This window comes from Gobio gobio (assembly GCF_949357685.1).
Source record: "Gobio gobio genome assembly, chromosome: 14".
NCBI lineage: Eukaryota > Metazoa > Chordata > Actinopteri > Cypriniformes > Gobionidae > Gobio > Gobio gobio.
In genome coordinates, this window is record NC_137107.1 from 35,586,649 (window position 1) to 35,594,958 (window position 8,310).

The following is an 8,310-nucleotide window of genomic DNA, read 5'->3' on the forward strand; positions in this document are numbered from 1 at the left end:
GGGAACAAGTGGGAGAGGAAATTGAGAAATGGTGTTATTGTAATGTGCGTGTGAGTGTGTCTGACTATGAATGCAGAGGTAGAGTGTGAAACAGTCCCACAGAGCTGAGGTGTGTGCGTGTGCGTGTGTCTGAGAGAGAGAGAGAGAGAGAGAGAGAGAGAGAGAGAGAGAGAGAGAGAGAGAGAGAGAGAGAGAGAGAGAGAGAGAGAGAGAGATCTACTTGAAGCTTTGAAATATTGACTATATGTGCAAGCACAGGACTGCTCATTCCCACCTGCCCACCTTCTCTAATATGACAGTCCACTTAGATCACATGCGCCGCCATTTTCACTCCTCTACAAACCCTCACACTGTGTGTTGCTTGTTAGATTCAGACATTTGAACAGTGTATATATGGTATATCTATATATTTTAGGTAAATTATTTGTAAAAAAAAAACAAAAACAAAAAAAAACAAAGATAATCTCGAGAAGATAATATCATCTTGAAATCCTTTCCTTTGTGTCACCAAGGTTCTCAGTGGAAAGACATGCAGGCAAGTCTGAATGACTATGTGTTGCATAACAAACCTAATGAATTTGCTGCTCCGATTTGATCTCTTGTTTGTTTTGCTTATTGCATATTCGTTTTATCCTCATCTCTTTTACTTCCCCCGGTTGGGTATGTGCACTTGAATAAGTCATCTGAATGCAGTAAAGCATTTATCCAATGAAATCTTCTTCCTTTATACCTCAGTTCTGCACACACCTGTCTGACAGCATTAGGAATGACATGTACTCTTTTGTCAAAGCATTTCTTCAGTGCTCATCCCACGGAGAACGTTCATGGCAAAGTCCTGAATGCACAAAGGTATCAGTATGAAAGGTATCCGAGGAGAGCGAGAGGGTCTTTCCATTTCCATCTCATTCCACCGATACAGCTCTTCATATGGAGATCAGTCCTGCACACGTGTGGAGCTGCTGTGTTTTTTCATAGGTGGATGGAAACACAGATCAAAGAACAAAGCACGTCTGACCGTACCGACCTTCAGATGCATATAAACATTCTCAAACAGAATCTATAAACAGCCCCCAAACAGAATCAAGATTGCATGTTCAGGATTCGGCCTCAGTCTTAAAAAATAAAAAGATGCTTATTCAGTCAAAGTAGCTTTTTTATTTTCTGTCCTCAGCGAGGTTCACCGTTTTTGTAAACATGTTAACAAAATTTGGTAACTGTAAAAGTACATTTAAGTGTTATTATCACTAACTACTGTTCAAGTAATTGCTGAAAGCTGAAATAAAATAAAACATTTTGAGAAATTGTAATAAAGCTGAAATAAAATATAATATTAGATGAAAAAAATAAATGTACTAAAAATTAAAAACAAAGCTTAAAAAACTAATAAAAAAATAACAAAAGCACATAAAATTAGCTACTAAAATAAAAAAGAATAAAATATAAAAATAAAAGCTAAAATAATAAATACTATAATATTATTGATTCTTGAGATAAGGGACAAAACATGTTTTAAAATGTAAAAAATAAAAACTAACATTACATTATTAAAAATAGGTATTTTGTAGACAACGGTCTCAGATAATGAACGATATAAGGGAACAGGTTTTTTTTCTAAATTATTATTATTTTTAATTATATTTATTCAGTCCATAACTTAATTTGTGTCACTCTGTCAGACACTAAAAAGCATGCTAATTTAATTTAATCTATCCAAAAACAAAGTAAAATCTTCAATTATGTAATACTGGTGTTCAGTAAAGGATCTAAACCATAAAAAAAAACTCTGAAAAATGCTGGGTTAAAAATAACCCAAGTTGGGTTGAAAATGGACTAACCCAGCAATTGGGTTGTTTTAACCCGGCGATTGGGTTGTTTTAAGCAAACATTTAACCCAACTGCTGGGTTAAAACAACCCAAATGCTGGATTAAAACAACCCAATTGCTGGGTTAGTCCATTTTCAACCCAACTTGGGTTATTTTTAACCCAGCATTTTTTCATCATGTAGTTCCATTGATGTTTTAACATTTTTACACAATAAATTGAAAAAAGAATAAGACATTTCTTTCAAAAATTAACAAAAACCTTCACCTGACGGTGTAAAATACTGATGGAGTTGACAAAGGTTGAGCTGAGACCAAATATACATTTTATGTAAATAGAATCATGAAACATCATTAGAATAATTCCCCATATGCAAAAATGTAACTTATTAAATCACATTATACAGACTTTTTGAGAGCATTTGTCAACTATCAGACATAAAACCTGACAGAGTTGACTAAATGTATGTTTTTCCACCTTAATCACGTGTTGTACAGTGGAGCAATTTAGTTTTTTTCCTCTGTTGTAGCTGCCTTAATAAACATTTCAAAATGGCAAGATTTATCCCACAACTATTTACAGAAACTATTACATGCGATGACGAAGTTAAGGCTATGACCGCAGAGACTTCAATATTGTGTGCTTAAAATATTATAAAATCTATAACTTTCAGGACTATGTGTCCTACTATGAGATCCACAATGAGCAGGAAATAGAAAGTGCTCCGAGTTAAAGCTGCCCATGACACTGCCTGATTTATTCAGAATGATAAAAAATCCTGACGGAGTTGACGCAAAGTGAGAACACAACTTTTAGAGCTATTTTTTTTAATGGAAAATATCATTCAATATTTACTTGTTGTATTGTTTGATATCCTAAAGAGTTCTGCCTTTAAATGTAACAGTTTTTTTTTGGTATTTTTAAACACTTTGTTTGGCAGTTTTACATTGGGACCTCATGCTGAGGACAGGTTAAATTACATGTGTTTCCAAGTATAAAGTGTGCTTTTAAAATAATACTAAAGAAATGATTTAAAAGAATAAGCAATAAATGGCCTGAGTATACACATTTCCCTTAGATGTAACTTTTAAAAAAAAAATTGTGTTTTATTTTATTGTACATTTTTACTTTTTAACATAAATAGGGCTTTTGTGTTTAGGACATGTTTTGTCCCTTATCTCATCAGTGATAAATAATAAGAAAATAACACCGATTATCAACCAATAAGCATTCAATAAAAAAGAATAATCAGATTAAAAAATAAAAACAAATACACCAGAATTACAAACAGCATTGCAGATTTACCCTGAAATTAAACCGTCATGCTTGGAACAAAATGTTATTAATAAAAATGGATTAACTTGGATAACAGGGTTAAAGGTTGAGCTTGATGAATACAGTCAGCTCAATTTATCATAACTGAGAAAATTGAATGAGAGTACGTCTTGGATGCCAAATTGTTAAAGAATGTAACATTTTGTAATGGCAGGAAAATCATTTAGTAGTAGGTTTTTGAGCAAGATAAACAAATATTATGGTGTGGTCATTAAAATGGTTTTAATAATAAAAATGTGTTTTACTACAGTGAATGTAATTGATTGAACATGTTAAAATTATGATTTATGTCAATAAGGTCAAAGTAAGGTCAAAAATAAGGTCACCTTTGAGGTGGGACAGGCCAAATTGCATTTGGTGAAAGATATAACAGATAATAAGGGTAATGCTTTAAAAAAAGTCATGGGACACAAAAGTGAAGTGCTGTGGAGAGTGCCAAATGCAGGTTTAGATGACTTTTCAAAACGTATGACTTCGTAAGTGACATGTCTTGGAGTCTTGGCAGTCCTATAGTGAAGAAGATACAATTTGAGGCCCGTCATCTTGCTGGTGTTGTGACTGACAACATTTGCGAGAAATTTCTGTTTGAGCTCTCTGCATTCAAAACAATTCCCCTCAGAAGCATTCGTGTTTTAACATTGACACATTATAACCTCATTTTCCCAGAACCATGTGTTTATTCTTCTATTATTTTATTCCTTTTACAGTTGTTTTACCTGTCTGCCTGCCTCTTGTACAGTTTAAAGAGAAGACTACACAGCCATGGTATTTATACAGAAAGTGTGTTTTATTTTCCAATAAAGATAATGTGCAGGGGGGGGGGGGAGAAAAATAACCCTGTTGTCTTTCCATTCTTCATCTCACCACAATTTAGAGCTTTGTGGCAGGTACAGGTCTCATTAACTATAATCATTGAGATCATGTAAAATGAATAGGCCCTCACTCCTCACTAAAATATGAAGTAATTCCCTAGTAGCGTGCCTTGAAACCCATTTGATCAAACCAATTCATACACACACACACACACACAAACACATGATTATCTGGACTGGTTATATCTGCAAACAGGAGGCATCTTGTGGTTTCTCATTCATTAGGTGTCAAACCACAGAGAAAAACCATTAGAGGTGTACAATGCAAATAGAAAGCCTCATTAACCATATAGCGTATATGGCTGGATTAATAAAACATATGAGGAAATAATTGATTGCAGGCTTCATATTGCATAATCATATAGGTCTCTATTTTTTGTCTAGCATATGTTTGTGTTCAAAATAAATTGAAATTGAAGTAAAAAGTACAACATCAGAGTGAAATTTTCAAGAATGCAGCCTATCAATACTAAATAAAAATTCTGTATTATTGGCATATGAATTTGCTTTGTTTTTTACTGTGGAACCAGTAGATGGTTTACTATGGTATAATACTACAATATTATATCCTAGTGCTCCAAAAATACTGTAATCATGATACATGTTTAGAATGGGTGGGAATATTTCTACGCTACAGATCTATATACCGGTAGTTTAAAAAGCCGTTGTATGGCTCTATCGTGTGGCTGATAATGGTATCGCAACAAACGTTTTGCAGTGCGTTGATTTATGACTATAAAAATAAGCTTATTGCTCTGTCAGAACAGTTGTCTCGGTTTCATGAGGACACCCCAAAGAGAGACTATCTCATAGTTTCAGTAGGGTAACGTTAACGAGAAAGATTGCTGTTATTATGAGGAGCTTCTGAATTGTCTGTCTTTTTAACCCCGCCCTCTTCCCTGTTGAGCCAATCAAAACTCCCAATCCAGCGTTCTGTTGATTTTGACAACGAAGCCCCGCCCTCAAATCAACGTCTAGCTCTTCTGAGTTTTAATGCTGTATAATTAATTAATCCTGCGTCTTTGTTGTAGCTTCTTGGGGTTTTTCCTGAAAGTAAGGATAAAGTTTTACACTCCAGAATACTCCAGAATACAAAAACTTTGACATTTTCGCTTTGTACTTGAATTTGTAGGTATGAAGTGAAAAAAAAAACTAGTCGCGTGGAGTGAGTTATAGAGATTTTGGCTCGCGCGAGCAACGCAACACGCGAGACCGCTCGCGCTAAACCAAAAACAAAAGTAAAAGGAACCTGGAAGCTTGAGATGCATGCATTTGTCAAGAAGCAGGTGAGAAGTCCATGTTTGCCTCGTCGCTTGGTGATGGAGGGACAGGCTGGTGGTGTTAGTTTGTGTGCTGTTCTCAAGGCAACAGTCTGAAGTTCACGCGCTGTTTGTAGATGTTCAAGGTAAGGAATCCTAAAATACTACAGCCAGTGGAACGTTGCTTGTTTATTAAAGTCCATGATAACAGATTGTATGTGTCAAATTACGACTAGCCTGGCATTTCGCAACTTTCCAAAGGGCTTTTGCTCTTGATCAACAGGTTAAACCTCCTCCTGCTCTTTAGTCAAGTTGTAAAAATGTATTCCACTCTTAACTAACGTTAGACAGAAACAAGAACTTCCTACAGTTATATGAATATATATATATATATATATATATATATATATATATAAAAATATTTAATTCAAGCTGGATATGTTTATTCATTTTGTTAGTTACTACACAGACAAAATTATGCAATATAAATTGGATATGCTATTCACTTTTTTTTTCGTAACGTAACGTTAACTGACATGCTAAAATACAGAGCAGAATAATGAAGTAAAAACAATTTATGAAATAGTAAATGGTTGTTTACATGAGATGAAGTAGTGAAAATATTTATATCGTGTGACATGATGATAAAACTTTAATAAACTGCATTTACGATTATTGTATAATTCATTTATTAGCATTCAGCGTAGCTAGCCTATATATTATTATGTGTTATAATGAATGTATAATTTATTATGTGATGTGAGATATGCTATGATTATTGTTTAATTATTAGTAAATAATGCAGCCTAATATTACATTTATATATATATTTATATTATTTATAAATATTTTTTATATTTTAGTGCTGTCAAATAGATTAATCGCATTAAAAAAAGTTTTTTGTTTACATAATATATGTGTGTAACCACAGTGTATGATTATAATGTATATTTGAATACACACACAACATACACAGATATAAGGGGTGTAGCGGTACACAAAACTGAAGGTTCGGTATGTACCTCGTTTTTGAAGTCACGGTTCGGTACGGGTTCAGTACAGCAGTTTTACAAAATTGCTTTTTATTTATTTTTATTAAACAGTGGTTCACTGGGGGAAAAAAAGTGTCTGTCCTTAAATTAATTAAATTATAACTAAAAGTTTATTGAAGATATTGCTGTAAAATATATAGGGAGCCCTTACTTGCACATTAATATTAAAGGTTAACAACAGAGCCCAAACTATTAGCCTAAATTCAGTTGCTATTTATTTTTAGGTATAATAATCAACACTCAAATAACATAGTTCGCAAACATGTAAACTTCACATAAGGCAGTTTTTTCAATAACTTCTAAATCTAATTATAAAATAGTTTTTTCTCCAATTCGTTGTTGAAATATAATAATTTATAGCCTACACAGTGTCTGTCATTTTCATGACAGGTTTATTTAAACATACATGAAATAATTAAGACATCACTAACAGGTTAAGTAGAATATAATGAATAAATAGGCTAATATAATGAATATAACGGCTAATATAGTGCATATATTTAGTGAAAGAGTTGATTTCTCTAGTGAATAAAATTCTGTGGACACTGAATGACTGCCTGAGGTAAATGTGATGCTAACGTTACATGACATTGTTTAGTTTACAAGCAGTTATCTCCCCCCTAAATACGTGTGTGTATATGTATGTATGTATATATTTATATATATACACACACACACACACAAACTTTTATTTTGGATTTGACAACACTAATATATATGTGTGTGTCTGTATTTACCGATCTGATGTGTAAAAAGTTCTAGACTGTAGTTTAAAAAAGTCTTGTAACTGAACCTTTTTCAAATGATGGTCACATAATCCCAAACCTGCCAAGTCAACCCAGATGAGATGCTCAAGGTTTGAAAGTTTTGATTTTTTTCATTTTTATTAGTTGATCGTGTAGCCTGTCTGATCACAACACAAATATTCTTCCTCAGACACTGTGGATGTTCTTGGCCCATAAGAGGCTTTAGGGCTCACTGTTCGTCTTATTAATCCTGTTCAGCGCTGTGTGTGTGGCCGCTGTTATGTAGCCTATTAAGTGCAGTAACAGTGAATGATCTATATATAGGATACGTGTTGCTTTTGGCTGAGCTCACCACAGGCTCGCTGAATGGATGGCTGAGATCTAGACAAGCGGTTAATGAACGTATGCTGCAGAATGCACTGCACTCAGGAGATTAGCAGACTCCCTCGGCGAGTATGTTTGTGTGCATGCTGGCGGAGGATGCTGCTGACTGATTGCTACGGTTTGTAGTCTCTGTGGAATAGTTGCTTGCAACAAACAAAAGTGTCACCCACACAAATAGGTCTGCTACACACAGGACATGACGACATGAATTATCCGTTCTTGTAGTTTATGACGAAACCTGCAAGAATGTGTGTCTTTTCAGGGTCTTTGCCATTTCTCCGATTATGACTAGTCCGTATTTTAGACCTAATGCCCTTGTTTTGATTTTAAAAATGACAAGTATTCACAGCTGTGCTCTGAATCAGCGTCACAATTTGAGGATTGTAAACCAAATTTAGTAACTGTGCTTTTTTTATAAAGATCAGAAGGAAAGTTCTTCCCCCAGCTATTCATCTTTGCCATGAAGCTGTGTTCTGAATGCTGATTGGCTGTTCTTAGAATGATGCTTTGAGGCTTGTGGCCGGCAGCGCATGGCAGAGATTGTTGTTGTGTGGTCATCATGGCAACCAAGGGCCCTGTGAAGGTTGTGGGTTGTTTTTAAGAACAAATGACACCACACACCATTCACCTCCCAGACTGTTGTTTGCTTATTGTTTTACCAAAGTAAAAACAATTTTTTTTATTATGCATCAATAAAACGAAAGTGAAGCTCTCGCTTTGATAATGCAATTATTAATGGCCTTCGGGTCAAACACAAATGTTTTCTTTTTCCACATTTTACTTCTTCAGCATTTGCTGCTCAAGAAACATTTCTTATTATTACCAATGTTGAAAATGGTT